The 15,001-nt window shown below is 43.5% G+C and overlaps 13 non-coding genes across 13 annotated transcripts; all 13 read right to left on the reverse strand.

Moving 5' to 3' along the window:
- Positions 1-286: 286 nt before the first annotated feature.
- On the reverse strand, positions 287-405 carry LOC136743020 (5S ribosomal RNA). The gene has a single exon (XR_010815139.1). It is a non-coding gene; the product is annotated as a 5S ribosomal RNA (ribosomal RNA).
- Positions 406-1,471: 1,066 nt separating this feature from the next.
- On the reverse strand, positions 1,472-1,590 carry LOC136743339 (5S ribosomal RNA). The gene has a single exon (XR_010815432.1). It is a non-coding gene; the product is annotated as a 5S ribosomal RNA (ribosomal RNA).
- Positions 1,591-2,645: 1,055 nt separating this feature from the next.
- On the reverse strand, positions 2,646-2,764 carry LOC136743184 (5S ribosomal RNA). The gene has a single exon (XR_010815293.1). It is a non-coding gene; the product is annotated as a 5S ribosomal RNA (ribosomal RNA).
- A 1,055-nt stretch (positions 2,765-3,819) lies between these two features.
- Positions 3,820-3,938, reverse strand: LOC136743313 (5S ribosomal RNA). Its single transcript, XR_010815416.1, has one exon. It is a non-coding gene; the product is annotated as a 5S ribosomal RNA (ribosomal RNA).
- A 1,065-nt stretch (positions 3,939-5,003) lies between these two features.
- Positions 5,004-5,122, reverse strand: LOC136743076 (5S ribosomal RNA). Its single transcript, XR_010815192.1, has one exon. It is a non-coding gene; the product is annotated as a 5S ribosomal RNA (ribosomal RNA).
- Positions 5,123-6,188: 1,066 nt separating this feature from the next.
- On the reverse strand, positions 6,189-6,307 carry LOC136743183 (5S ribosomal RNA). Its single transcript, XR_010815292.1, has one exon. It is a non-coding gene; the product is annotated as a 5S ribosomal RNA (ribosomal RNA).
- Positions 6,308-7,372: 1,065 nt separating this feature from the next.
- Positions 7,373-7,491, reverse strand: LOC136743077 (5S ribosomal RNA). The gene has a single exon (XR_010815193.1). It is a non-coding gene; the product is annotated as a 5S ribosomal RNA (ribosomal RNA).
- A 1,066-nt stretch (positions 7,492-8,557) lies between these two features.
- Positions 8,558-8,676, reverse strand: LOC136743142 (5S ribosomal RNA). The gene has a single exon (XR_010815254.1). It is a non-coding gene; the product is annotated as a 5S ribosomal RNA (ribosomal RNA).
- A 1,055-nt stretch (positions 8,677-9,731) lies between these two features.
- On the reverse strand, positions 9,732-9,850 carry LOC136743021 (5S ribosomal RNA). Its single transcript, XR_010815140.1, has one exon. It is a non-coding gene; the product is annotated as a 5S ribosomal RNA (ribosomal RNA).
- Positions 9,851-10,905: 1,055 nt separating this feature from the next.
- On the reverse strand, positions 10,906-11,024 carry LOC136743260 (5S ribosomal RNA). The gene has a single exon (XR_010815365.1). It is a non-coding gene; the product is annotated as a 5S ribosomal RNA (ribosomal RNA).
- A 1,055-nt stretch (positions 11,025-12,079) lies between these two features.
- LOC136743243 (5S ribosomal RNA) lies at positions 12,080-12,198 on the reverse strand. The gene has a single exon (XR_010815349.1). It is a non-coding gene; the product is annotated as a 5S ribosomal RNA (ribosomal RNA).
- Positions 12,199-13,264: 1,066 nt separating this feature from the next.
- On the reverse strand, positions 13,265-13,382 carry LOC136743276 (5S ribosomal RNA). The gene has a single exon (XR_010815381.1). It is a non-coding gene; the product is annotated as a 5S ribosomal RNA (ribosomal RNA).
- A 1,066-nt stretch (positions 13,383-14,448) lies between these two features.
- LOC136743121 (5S ribosomal RNA) lies at positions 14,449-14,567 on the reverse strand. The gene has a single exon (XR_010815234.1). It is a non-coding gene; the product is annotated as a 5S ribosomal RNA (ribosomal RNA).
- Positions 14,568-15,001: the final 434 nt, after the last annotated feature.

A 15,001-nucleotide genomic window follows, 5' to 3' on the forward strand; every position in this document is an offset into this window, starting at 1 on the left:
GGTTCCTTGTGAGCACTGAACTTTGTCCGGTGGAGTTCCTTTTTGTGTTGCTGTAATTGTGTCATTTCTCGATGAGAAAGATTAGGCAACATTTAGTCACTTCTAGCCATGATGCTCAATTTATTTACGAATGTACCCTAGTTACTAGGGACCGTTTACGTTGGAGAACAAGATCTATTGTATGCCTGTGTATTTGGGGAAGTCAAATCTGAAATAATGATGAAATTGCGTGTATCCAAAGTTAAAACTCGTGATTTGTCGCCCTCTGGTGTGTAAAAGATGCAAAAGCTTACAGCACCTGGTATTCCCAGGCGGTCTCCCATCCAAGTACTGACCAGGCCCGAGCCTGCTTAGCTTCCGAGATCGGACGAGATCGGGCGTATTCAGGCTAGTATGGCCGTAAGCCAGGGAGGGTGTCCCTGACGCTCTAGTTAAAGGGAAGGCAATATCCGTTTCTGCCGCTCATACTTACAGTTGAACTGTCTCTCTACTCTAAAGCCCGGGACACACCAGCGCGCCGCAGACAGTCCCTGCTAACACGCCACGTTGTGGCAACGTTGTGGCAACGTTGTGCGTTAGCTGGGGTGCCACACCAGACCGGAACTATATTTTACAAAACGAACACATTGTCTTGATAAAACAGCTGTAATTGAGTGCCTGACACGCCAGTCAAGCGCAATCTTGAGAAGGTGTGCATTTCAGTAAGGATTTCAATTGACATGCAGTATGAAACTGAAAGGAGGTTGCATCACTATGATGCATAACATTGCATGTAGTGTATTTTCAAGTGTGTGCATTCATCCTGTTGTCATTTTGTTTTGAAAGCAGATGAATCATTCAACAGGTTGCTGAGACAAATGTAAACCAGTAAAACATATGAAGAGAAACAAACCTTGAATATAAGTTCAGTTGTTTAAACATTTGACAAACTATGGTGAGGGGGTAAGAAAACACACAAATCCAGCAGCTCCTGTATTTCAATACACCAGAACCCAATATTATTGGCGAGTCGGGTAGTCCATCATCACAGTTCGAGGGCAGGCATCATTTCAGTAATTTCATCCCGTTGCATTCACATCCGTGCCTTGAATGAGATTGAATGTGATCTTTGCTCTCAAGTATGTTCCCAAGTTTTACACTTTCGTGCTTTGCATGAATGGGAATGGAACCGAGTGTGTTGAATGAGGCTCCTTGTGAGCACTGAATTTTGTCCGGTGGAGTTCCTTTTTGTGTTGCTGTAATTGTGTCATTTCTTGATGAGAAAGATTAGGCAACATTTAGTCACTTCTAGCCATGATGCTCAATTTATTTACGAATGTACGCTAGTTACTAGGGACCGTTTACGTTGGAGAACAAGATCTATTTTATGCCTGTGTATTTGGGGAAGTAAAATCTGAAATAATGATGAAATTGTGTGTATCCAAAGTTAAAACTCGTGATTTGTCGCCCTCTGGTGTGTAAAAGGTGCAAGAGGTTACAGCACCTGGTATTCCCAGGCGGTCTCCCATCCAAGTACTGACCAGGCCCGAGCCTGCTTGGCTTCCGAGATCGGACGAGATCGGGCATATTCAGGATAGTATGGCCGTAAGTCAGGGAGGCTGTCCCTGACACTCTACTCAAAGGGAAGGAAATATCCGTTTCTGCCGTTCATACTTGCAGTTGAACTGTCTCTCTACTCTAAAGCCCGGGACACAGCAGCGCGCCGCAGACAGTCCCTGCTAACACGCCACGTTGTGGCAACATTGTGCGTTAGCTGGGGTGCCACACCAGACCGGAACTATATTTTACAAAACGAACACATTGTCTTGATAATACAGCTGTAATTGAGTGCCTGACACGCCAGTCAAGCGCAATCTTGAGAAGGTGTGCATTTCAGTAAGGATTTCAATTGACATGCAGTATGAAACTGAAAGGAGGTTGCATCACTATGATGCATAACATTGCATGTATTGTATTTTCAAGTGTGTGCATTCATCCTGTTGTCATTTTGTTTTGAAAGCAGAAGAATCATTCAACAGGTTGCTGAGACAAATGTAAACCAGTAAAACATATGAAGAGAAACAAACCTTGAATATAAGTTCAGTTGTTTAAACATTTGACAAACTATGGTGAGGGGGTAAGAAAACACACAAATCCAGCAGCTCCTGTATTTCAATACACCAGAACCCAATATTATTGGCGAGTCGGGTAGTCCATCATCACAGTTCGAGGGCAGGCATCATTTCAGTAATTTCATCCCGTTGCATTCACATCCGTGCCTTGAATGAGATTGAATGTGATCTTTGCTCTCAAGTATGTTCCCAAGTTTTACACTTTCGTACTTTGCATGAATGGGAATGGAACCGTGTGTGTTGAATGAGGCTCCTTGTGAGCACTGAACTTTGTCCGGTGGAGTTCCTTTTTGTGTTGCTGTAATTGTGTCATTTCTTGATGAGAAAGATTAGGCAACATTTAGTCAATTCTAGCCATGATGCTCAAATTATTTACGAATGTACCCTAGTTACTAGGGACCGTTTACGTTGGAGAACAAGATCTATTGTATGCCTGTGTATTTGGGGAAGTCAAATCTGAAATAATGATGAAATTGCGTGTATCCAAAGTTAAAACTCGTGATTTGTCGCCCTCTGGTGTGTAAAAGATGCAAAAGCTTACAGCACCTGGTATTCCCAGGCAGTCTCCCATCCAAGTACTGACCAGGCCCGAGCCTGCTTAACTTCCGAGATCGGACGAGATCAGGCGTATTCAGGCTAGTATGGCCGTAAGCCAGGGAGGCTGTCCCTGACGCTCTACTTAAAGGGAAGGCAATATCCGTTTCTGCCGTTCATACTTACAGTTGAACTGTCTCTCTACTCTAAAGCCCGGGACACACCAGCGCGCCGCAGACAGTCCCTGCTAACACGAAACGTTGTGGCAACGTTGTGCGTTAGCTGGGGTGCCACACCAGACCGGAACTATATTTTACAAAACGAACACATTGTCTTGATAATACAGCTGTAATTGAGTGCCTGACACGCCAGTCAAGCGCAATCTTGAGAAGGTGTGCATTTCAGTAAGGATTTCAATTGACATGCAGTATGAAACTGAAAGGAGGTTGCATCACTATGATGCATAACATTGCATGTATTGTATTTTCAAGTGTATGCATTCATCCTGTTGTCATTTTGTTTTGAAAGCAGAAGAATCATTCAACAGGTTGCTGAGACAAATGTAAACCAGTAAAACATATGAAGAGAAACAAACCTTGAATATAAGTTCAGTTGTTTAAACATTTGACAAACTATGGTGAGGGGGTAAGAAAACACACAAATCCAGCAGCTCCTGTATTTCAATACACCAGAACCCAATATTATTGGCGAGTCGGGTAGTCCATCATCACAGTTCGAGGGCAGGCATCATTTCAGTAATTTCATCCCGTTGCATTCACATCCGTGCCTTGAATGAGATTGAATGTGATCTTTGCTCTCAAGTATGTTCCCAAGTTTTACACTTTCGTGCTTTGCATGAATGGGAATGGAACCGTGTGTGTTGAATGAGGCTCCTTGTGAGCACTGAACTTTGTCCGGTGGAGTTCCTTTTTGTGTTGCTGTAATTGTGTCATTTCTTGATGAGAAAGATTAGGCAACATTTAGTCACTTCTAGCCATGATGCTCAATTTATTTACGAATGTACCCTAGTTACTAGGGACCGTTTACGTTGGAGAACAAAATGTATTGTATGCCTGTGTATTTGGGGAAGTCAAATCTGAAATAATGATGAAATTGTGTGTATCCAAAGTTAAAAATCGTGATTTGTCACCCTCTGGTGTGTCAAAGGTGCAAAAGCTTAAAGCACCTGGTATTCCCAGGCGGTCTCCTATTCAAGTACTGACCAGGCCCGAGCCTGCTTGGCTTCCGAGATCGGACGAGATCGGGCGTATTCAGGCTAGTATGGCCGTAAGCAAGTGAGACTTTCCCTGACGCTCTACTTAAAGGGAAGGCAATATCCGTTTCTGCCGTTCATACTTACAGTTGAACTGTCTCTCTACTCTAAAGCCCGGGACATACCAGCGTGTCGCAGAAAGTCCCTGCTAACACGCCACGTTGTGGCAACGTTGTGGCAACGTTGTGCATTAGCTGGGGTGCCACACCAGACCGGAACTATATTTTACAAAACGATCACATTGTCTTGATAAAACAGCTGTAATTGAGTGCCTGACACGCCAGTCAAGCGCAATCTTGAGAAGGTGTGCATTTCAGTAAGGATATCAATTGACATGCAGTATGAAACTGAAAGGAGGTTGCATCACTATGATGCATAACATTGCATGTATTGTATTTTCAAGTGTGTGCATTCATCCTGTTGTCATTTTGTTTTGAAAGCAGAAGAATCATTCAACAGGTTGCTGAGACAAATGTAAACCAGTAAAACATATGAAGAGAAACAAACCTTGAATATAAGTTCAGTTGTTTAAACATTTGACAAACTATGGTGAGGGGGTAAGAAAACACACAAATCCAGCAGCTCCTGTATTTCAATACACCAGAACCCAATATTATTGGCGAGTCGGGTAGTCCATCATCACAGTTCGAGGGCAGGCATCATTTCAGTAAATTCATCCCGATGCATTCACATCCGTGCCTTGAATGAGATTGAATGTGATCTTTGCTCTCAAGTATGTTCCCAAGTTTTACACTTTCGTGCTTTGCATGAATTGGAATGGAACCATGTGTGTTGAATGAGGCTCCTTGTGAGCACTGAACTTTGTCCGGTGGAGTTCTTTTTGTGTTGCTGTAATTGTGTCATTTCTCGATGAGAAAGATTAGGCAACATTTAGTCACTTCTAGCCATGATGCTCAATTTATTGACGAATGTACCCTAGTTACTAGGGACCGTTTACGTTGGAGAACAAGATCTATTGTATGCCTGTGTATTTGGGGAAGTAAAACCTGAAATAATGATGAAATTGTGTGTATCCAAAGTTAAAACTCGTGATTTGTCGCCCTCTGGTGTGTAAAAGGTGCAAAAGCTTACAGCACCTGGTATTCCCAGGCGGTCTCCCATCCAAGTACTGACCAGGCCCAAGCCTGCTTGGCTTCCGAGATCGGACGAGATCGGGCGTATTCAGGCTAGTATGGCCGTAAGCCAGGGAGGCTGTCCCTGACGCTCTACTTAAAGGGAAGGCAATATCCGTTTCTGCCGATCATACTTACAGTTGAACTGTCTCTCTACTCTAAAGCCCGGGACACACCAGTGCGCCGCAGACAGTCCCTGCTAACACGCCACGTTGTGGCAACATTGTGGCAACGTTGTGCGTTAGCTGGGGTGCCACACCAGACCGGAACTATATTTTACAAAACGAACACATTGTCTTGATAATACAGCTGTAATTGAGTGCCTGACACGCCAGTCAAGCGCAATCTTGAGAAGGTGTGCATTTCAGTAAGGATTTCAATTGACATGCAGTATGAAACTGAAAGGAGGTTGCATCACTATGATGCATAACATTGCATGTATTGTATTTTCAAGTGTGTGCATTCATCCTGTTGTCATTTTGTTTTGAAAGCAGAAGAATCATTCAACAGGTTGCTGAGACAAATGTAAACCAGTAAAACATATGAAGAGAAACAAACCTTGAATATAAGTTCAGTTGTTTAAACATTTGACAAACTATGGTGAGGGGGTAAGAAAACACACAAATCCAGCAGCTCCTGTATTTCAATACACCAGAACCCAATATTATTGGCGAGTCGGGTAGTCCATCATCACAGTTCGAGGGCAGGCATCATTTCAGTAATTTCATCCCGTTGCATTCACATCCGTGCCTTGAATGAGATTGAATGTGATCTTTGCTCTCAAGTATGTTCCCAAGTTTTACACTTTCGTGCTTTGCATGAATGGGAATGGAACCGTGTGTGTTGAATGAGGCTCCTTGTGAGCACTGAACTTTGTCCGGTGGAGTTCCTTTTTGTGTTGCTGTAATTGTGTCATTTCTCGATGAGAAAGATTAGGCAACATTTAGTCACTTCTAGCCATGATGCTCAATTTATTTACGAATGTACCCTAGTTACTAGGGACCGTTTACGTTGGAGAACAAGATCTATTGTATGCCTGTGTATTTGGGGAAGTAAAATCTGAAATAATGATGAAATTGTGTGTATCCAAAGTTAAAACTCGTGATTTGTCGCCCTCTGGTGTGTAAAAGGTGCAAAAGCTTACAGCACCTGGTATTCCCAGGCGGTCTCCCATTCAAGTACTGACCAGGCCCGAGCCTGCTTGGCTTCCGAGATCGGACGAGATCGGGCGTATTCAGGCTAGTATGGCCGTAAGCCAGGTAGGCTGTCCCTGACGCTCTACTTAAAGGGATGGCAATATCCGTTTCTGCCGTTCATACTTACAGTTGAACTGTCTCTCTACTCTAAAGCCCGGGACACACCAGTGCGCCGCAGACAGTCCCTGCTAACACGCCACGTTGTGGCAACGTTGTGGCAACGTTGTGCGTTAGCTGGGGTGCCACACCAGACCGGAACTATATTTTACAAAACGAACACATTGTCTTGATAAAACAGCTGTAATTGAGTGCCTGACACGCCAGTCAAGCGCAATCTTGAGAAGGTGTGCATTTCAGTAAGGATTTCAATTGACATGCAGTATGAAACTGAAAGGAGGTTGCATCACTATGATGCATAACATTGCATGTATTGTATTTTCAAGTGTGTGCATTCATCCTGTTGTCATTTTGTTTTGAAAGCAGAAGAATCATTCAACAGGTTGCTGAGACAAATGTAAACCAGTAAAACATATGAAGAGAAACAAACCTTGAATATAAGTTCAGTTGTTTAAACATTTGACAAACTATGGTGAGGGGGTAAGAAAACACACAAATCCAGCAGCTCCTGTATTTCAATACACCAGAACCCAATATTATTGGCGAGTCGGGTAGTCCATCATCACAGTTCGAGGGCAGGCATCATTTCAGTAATTTCATCCCGTTGCATTCACATCCGTGCCTTGAATGAGATTGAATGTGATCTTTGCTCTCAAGTATGTTCCCAAGTTTTACACTTTCGTGCTTTGCATGAATGGGAATGGAACCGTGTGTGTTGAATGAGGCTCCTTGTGAGCACTGAACTTTGTCCGGTGGAGTTCTTTTTGTGTTGCTGTAATTGTGTCATTTCTCGATGAGAAAGATTAGGCAACATTTAGTCACTTCTAGCCATGATGCTCAATTTATTTACGAATGTACCCTAGTTACTAGGGACCGTTTACGTTGGAGAACAAGATCTATTGTATGCCTGTGTATTTGGGGAAGTAAAACCTGAAATAATGATGAAATTGTCTGTATCCCAAGTTAAAACTCGTGATTTGTCGCCCTCTGGTGTGTAAAAGGTGCAAAAGCTTACAGCACCTGGTATTCCCAGGCGGTCTCCCATCCAAGTACTGACCAGGCCCAAGCCTGCTTGGCTTCCGAGATCGGACGAGATCGGGCGTATTCAGGCTAGTATGGCCGTAAGCCAGGGAGGCTGTCCCTGACGCTTTACTTAAAGGGAAGGCAATATCCGTTTCTGCCGATCATACTTACAGTTGAACTGTCTCTCTACTCTAAAGCCCGGGACACACCAGTGCGCCGCAGACAGTCCCTGCTAACACGCCACGTTGTGGCAACGTTGTGGCAACGTTGTGCGTAAGCTGGGGTGCCACTCCAGACCGGAACTATATTTTACAAAACGAACACATTGTCTTGATAATACAGCTGTAATTGAGTGCCTGACACGCCAGTCAAGCGCAATCTTGAGAAGGTGTGCATTTCAGTAAGGATTTCAATTGACATGCAGTATGAAACTGAAAGGAGGTTGCATCACTATGATGCATAACATTGCATGTATTGTATTTTCAAGTGTGTGCATTCATCCTGTTGTCATTTTGTTTTGAAAGCAGAAGAATCATTCAACAGGTTGCTGAGACAAATGTAAACCAGTAAAACATATGAAGAGAAACAAACCTTGAATATAAGTTCAGTTGTTTAAACATTTGACAAACTATGGTGAGGGGGTAAGAAAACACACAAATCCAGCAGCTCCTGTATTTCAATACACCAGAACCCAATATTATTGGCGAGTCGGGTTGTCCATCATCACAGTTCGAGGGCAGGCATCATTTCAGTAATTTCATCCCGTTGCATTCACATCCGTGCCTTGAATGAGATTGAATGTGATCTTTGCTCTCAAGTATGTTCCCAAGTTTTACACTTTCGTGCTTTGCATGAATGGGAATGGAACCGTGTGTGTTGAATGAGGCTCCTTGTGAGCACTGAACTTTGTCCGGTGGAGTTCCTTTTTGTGTTGCTGTAATTGTGTCATTTCTCGATGAGAAAGATTAGGCAACATTTAGTCACTTCTAGCCATGATGCTCAATTTATTTACGAATGTACCCTAGTTACTAGGGACCGTTTACGTTGGAGAACAAGATCTATTGTATGCCTGTGTATTTGGGGAAGTAAAATCTGAAATAATGATGAAATTGCGTGTATCCAAAGTTAAAACTCGTGATTTGTCGCCCTCTGGTGTGTAAAAGGTGCAAAAGCTTACAGCACCTGGTATTCCCAGGCGGTCTCCCATCCAAGTACTGACCAGGCCCGAGCCCGCTTGGCTTCCGAGATCTGATGAGATCGGGAGTATTCAGGCTAGTATGGCCGTAAGCCAGGGAGGCTGTCCCTGACGCTCTACTTAAAGGGAAGGCAATATCCGTTTCTGCCGTTCATACTTACAGTTGAACTGTCTCTCTACTCTAAAGCCCGGGACACACCAGCGCACCGCAGACAGTCCCTGCTAACATGCCACGTTGTGGCAACGTTGTGCGTTAGCTGGGGTGCCACACCAGACCGGAACTATATATTACAAAACGAACACATTGTCTTGATAAAACAGCTGTAATTGTGTGCCTGACACGCCAGTCAAGCGCAATCTTGAGAAGGTGTGCATTTCAGTAAGGATTTCAATTGACATGCAGTATGAAACTGAAAGGAGGTTGCATCACTATGATGCATAACATTGCATGTATTGTATTTTCAAGTGTGTGCATTCATCCTGTTGTCATTTTGTTTTGAAAGCAGAAGAATCATTCAACAGGTTGCTGAGACAAATGTAAACCAGTAAAACATATGAAGAGAAACAAACCTTGAATATAAGTTCAGTTGTTTAAACATTTGACAAACTATGGTGAGGGGGTAAGAAAACACACAAATCCAGCAGCTCCTGTATTTCAATACACCAGAACCCAATATTATTGGCGAGTCGGGTAGTCCATCATCACAGTTCGAGGGCAGGCATCATTTCAGTAATTTCATCCCGTTGCATTCACATCCGTGCCTTGAATGAGATTGAATGTGATCTTTGCTCTCAAGTATGTTCCCAAGTTTTACACTTTCGTGCTTTGCATGAATGGGAATGGAACCGTGTGTGTTGAATGAAGCTCCTTGTGAGCACTGAACTTTGTCCGGTGGAGTTCCTTTTTGTGTTGCTGTAATTGTGTCATTTCTCGATGAGAAAGATTAGGCAACATTTAGTCACTTCTAGCCATGATGCTCAATTTATTTACGAATGTACCCTAGTTACTAGGGACCGTTTACGTTGGAGAACAAGATCTATTGTATGCCTGTGTATTTGGGGAAGTCAAATCTGAAATAATGATGAAATTGCGTGTATCCAAAGTTAAAACTCGTGATTTGTCGCCCTCTGGTGTGTAAAAGATGCAAAAGCTTACAGCACCTGGTATTCCCAGGCGGTCTCCCATCCAAGTACTGACCAGGCCCGAGCCTGCTTAGCTTCCGAGATCGGACGAGATCGGGCGTATTCAGGCTAGTATGGCCGTAAGCCAGGGAGGCTATCCCTGACGCTCTACTTAAAGGGAAGGCAATATCCGTTTCTGCCGCTCATACTTGCAGTTGAACTGTCTCTCTACTCTAAAGTCCGGGACACACCAGCGCGCCGCAGACAGTCCCTGCTAACACGAAACGTTGTGGCAACGTTGTGCGTTAGCTGGGGTGCCACACCAGACCGGAACTATATATTACAAAACGAACACATTGTCTTGATAAAACAGCTGTAATTGAGTGCCTGACACGCCAGTCAAGCGCAATCTTGAGAAGGTGTGCATTTCAGTAAGGATTTCAATTGACATGCAGTATGAAACTGAAAGGAGGTTGCATCACTATGATGCATAACATTGCATGTATTGTATTTTCAAGTGTGTGCATTCATCCTGTTGTCATTTTGTTTTGAAAGCAGAAGAATCATTCAACAGGTTGCTGAGACAAATGTAAACCAGTAAAACATATGAAGAGAAACAAACCTTGAATATAAGTTCAGTTGTTTAAACATTTGACAAACTATGGTGAGGGGGAAAGAAAACACACACATCCAGCAGCTCCTGTATTTCAATACACCAGAAGCCAATATTATTGGCGAGTCGGGTAGTCCATCATCACAGTTCGAGGGCAGGCATCATTTCAGTTATTTCATCCCGTTGCATTCACATCCGTGCCTTGAATGAGATTGAATGTGATCTTTGCTCTCAAGTATGTTCCCAAGTTTTACACTTTCGTGCTTTGCATGAATGGGAATGGAACCGTGTGTGTTGAATGAGGCTCCTTGTGAGCACTGAACTTTGTCCGGTGGAGTTCCTTTTTGTGTTGCTGTAATTGTGTCATTTCTCGATGAGATAGATTAGGCAACATTTAGTCACTTCTAGCCATGATGCTGAATTTATTTACGAATGTACCCTAGTTTCTAGGGACCGTTTACGTTGGAGAACAAGATCTATTGTATGCCTGTGTATTTGGGGAAGTCAAATCTGAAATAATGATGAAATTGCGTGTATCCAAAGTTAAAACTCGTGATTTGTCGCCCTCTGGTGTGTAAAAGATGAAAAAGCTTACAGCACCTGGTATTCCCAGGCGGTCTCCCATCCAAGTACTGACCAGGCCCGAGCCTGCTTAGCTTCCGAGATCGGACGAGATCGTGCGTATTCAGGCTAGTATGGTCGTAAGCAAGGGAGGCTGTCCCTGACGCTCTACTTAAAGGGAAGGCAATATCCGTTTCTGCCGCTCATACTTGCAGTTGATCTGTCTCTCTACTCTAAAGTCCGGGACACACCAGCGCGCCGCAGACAGTCCCTGCTAACACGAAACGTTGTGGCAACGTTGTGCGTTAGCTGGGGTGCCACACCAGACCGGAACTATATTTTACAAAACGAACACATTGTCTTGATAATACAGCTGTAATTGAGTGCCTGACACGCCAGTCAAGCGCAATCTTGAGAAGGTGTGCATTTCAGTGAGGAATTCAATTGACATGCAGTATGAAACTGAAAGGAGGTTGCATCACTATGATGCATAACATTGCATGTATTGTATTTTCAAGTGTGTGCATTCATCCTGTTGTCATTTTGTTTTGAAAGCAGAAGAATCATTCAACAGGTTGCTGAGACAAATGTAAACCAGTAAAACATATGAAGAGAAACAAACCTTGAATATAAGTTCAGTTGTTTAAACATTTGACAAACTATGGTGAGGGGGTAAGAAAACACACAAATCCAGCAGCTCCTGTATTTCAATACACCAGAACCCAATATTATTGGCGAGTCGGGTAGTCCATCATCACAGTTCGAGGGCAGGCATCATTTCAGTAATTTCATCCCGTTGCATTCACATCCGTGCCTTGAATGAGATTGAATGTGATCTTTGCTCTCAAGTATGTTCCCAAGTTTTACACTTTCGTGCTTTGCATGAATGGGAATGGAACCGTGTGTGTTGAATGAGGCTCCTTGTGAGCACTGAACTTTGTCCGGTGGAGTTCCTTTTTGTGTTGCTGTAATTGTGTCATTTCTCGATGAGAAAGATTAGACAACATTTAGTCACTTCTAGCCATGATGCTCAATTTATTTACGAATGTACCCTAGTTACTAGGGACCGTTTACGTTGGAGAACAAGATCTATTGTATGCCTGTGTATTTGGGGAAGTCAAATCTGAAATAATGATGAAATTGCGTGTATCCAAAGTTAAAACTCGTGATTTGTCGCCCTCTGGTGTGTAAAAGATGCAAAAGCTTACAGCACCTGGTATTCCCAGGCGGTCTCCCATCCAAGTACTGACCAGGCCCGAGCCTGCTTAGCTTCCTAGATCGGACGAGATCGGGCGTATTCAGGCTAGTATGGCCGTAAGCCAGGAATGCTGTCCCTGAAGCTCTACTTAAAGGGAAGGCAATATCCGTTTCTGCCGTACATACTTACAGTTGAACTGTCTCTCTACTCTAAAGCCCGGGACACACCAGCGCGCCGCAGCCAGTCCCTGCTAACACGCCACGTTGTGGCAACATTGTGGCAACGTTGTGCGTTAGCTGGGGTGCCACACCAGACCGGAACTATATATTACAAAACGAACACATTGTCTTGATAAAACAGCTGTAATTGAGTGCCTGACACGCCAGTCAAGCGCAATCTTGAGAAGGTGTGCATTTCAGTAAGGATTTCAATTGACATGCAGTATGAAACTGAAAGGAGGTTGCATCACTATGATGCATAACATTGCATGTATTGTATTTTCAAGTGTGTGCATTCATCCTGTTGTCATTTTGTTTTGAAAGCAGAAGAATCATTCAACAGGTTGCTGAGACAAATGTAAACCAGTAAAACATATGAAGAGAAACAAACCTTGAATATAAGTTCAGTTGTTTAAACATTTGACAAACTATGGTGAGGGGGTAAGAAAACACACAAATCCAGCAGCTCCTGTATTTCAATACACCAGAACCCAATATTATTGGCGAGTCGGGTAGTCCATCATCACAGTTCGAGGGCAGGCATCATTTCAGTAATTTCATCCCGTTGCATTCACATCCGTGCCTTGAATGAGATTGAATGTGATCTTTGCTCTCAAGTATGTTCCCAAGTTTTACACTTTCGTGCTTTGCATGAATGGGAATGGAACCGTGTGTGTTGAATGAGGCTCCTTGTGAGCACTGAACTTTGTCCGGTGGAGTTCCTTTTTGTGTTGCTGTAATTGTGTCATTTCTCGATGAGAAAGATTAGGCAACATTTAGTCACTTCTAGCCATGATGCTCAATTTATTTACGAATGTACCCTAGTTACTAGGGACCGTTTACGTTGGAGAACAAGATCTATTGTATGCCTGTGTATTTGGGGAAGTCAAATCTGAAATAATGATGAAATTGCGTGTATCCAAAGTTAAAAATCGTGATTTGTCGCCCTCTGGTGTGTAAAAGATGCAAAAGCTTACAGCACCTGGTATTCCCAGGCGGTCTCCCATCCAAGTACTGACCAGGCCCGAGCCTGCTTAGCTTCCGAGATCGGACGAGATCGGGCGTATTCAGGCTAGTAGGCCGTAAGCCAGGGAGGCTGTCCCTGACGCTCTACTTAAAGGGAAGGCAATATCCGTTTCTGCCGTTCATACTTACAGTTGAACTGTCTCTCTACTCTAAAGCCCGGGACACACCAGCGCGCCGCAGACAGTCCCTGCTAACACGCCACGTTGTGGCAACATTGTGGCAACGTTGTGCGTTAGCTGGGGTGCCACACCAGACCGGAACTATATATTACAAAACGAACACATTGTCTTGATTAAACAGCTGTAATTGAGTGCCTGACACGCCAGTCAAGCGCAATCTTGAGAAGGTGTGCATTTCAGTAAGGATTTCAATTGACATGCAGTATGAAACTGAAAGGAGGTTGCATCACTATGATGCATAACATTGCATGTATTGTATTTTCAAGTGTGTGCATTCATCCTGTTGTCATTTTGTTTTGAAAGCAGAAGAATCATTCAACAGGTTGCTGAGACAAATGTAAACCAGTAAAACATATGAAGAGAAACAAACCTTGAATATAAGTTCAGTTGTTTAAACATTTGACAAACTATGGTGAGGGGGTAAGAAAACACACAAATCCAGCAGCTCCTGTATTTCAATACACCAGAACCCAATATTATTGGCGAGTCGGGTAGTCCATCATCACAGTTCGAGGGCAGGCATCATTTCAGTAATTTCATCCCGTTGCATTCACATCCGTGCCTTGAATGAGATTGAATGTGATCTTTGCTCTCAAGTATGTTCCCAAGTTTTACACTTTCGTGCTTTGCATGAATGGGAATGGAACCGTGTGTGTTGAATGAGGCTCCTTGTGAGCACTGAACTTTGTCCGGTGGAGTTCCTTTTTGTGTTGCTGTAATTGTGTCATTTCTCGATGAGAAAGATTAGGCAACATTTAGTCACTTCTAGCCATGATGCTCAATTTATTTACGAATGTACCCTAGTTACTAGGGACCGTTTACGTTGGAGAACAAGATCTATTGTATGCCTGTGTATTTGGGGAAGTAAAATCTGAAATAATGATGAAATTGCGTGTATCCAAAGTTAAAACTCGTGATTTGTCGCCCTCTGGTGTGTAAAAGATGCAAAAGCTTACAGCACCTGGTATTCCCAGGTGGTCTCCCATCCAAGTACTGACCAGGCCCGAGCCTGCTTGGCTTCCGAGATCAGACGAGATCGGGCGTATTCAGGCTAGTATGGCCGTAAGCCAGGGAGGCTGTCCTTGACCCTCTACTTAAAGGGAAGGCAATATCCGTTTCTGCCGCTCATACTTGCAGTTGAACTGTCTCTCTACTCTAAAGTCCGGGACACACCAGCACGCTGCAGACAGTCCCTGCTAACACGAAACGTTGTGGCAACGTTGTGCGTTAGCTGGGGTGCCACACCAGACCGGAACTATATTTTACAAAACGAACACATTGTCTTGATAAAACAGCTGTAATTGAGTGCCTGACACGCCAGTCAAGCGCAATCTTGAGAAGGTGTGCATTTCAGTAAGGATTTCAATTGACATGCAGTATGAAACTGAAAGGAGGTTGCATCACTATGATGCATAACATTGCATGTATTGTATTTTCAAGTGTGTGCATTCATCCTGTTGTCATTTTGTTTTGAAAGCAGAAGAATCATTCAACAGGTTGCT

Source organism: Amia ocellicauda, unplaced genomic scaffold (genome assembly GCF_036373705.1).
Source record: "Amia ocellicauda isolate fAmiCal2 unplaced genomic scaffold, fAmiCal2.hap1 HAP1_SCAFFOLD_77, whole genome shotgun sequence".
In the NCBI taxonomy this organism is placed as follows: domain Eukaryota; kingdom Metazoa; phylum Chordata; class Actinopteri; order Amiiformes; family Amiidae; genus Amia; species Amia ocellicauda.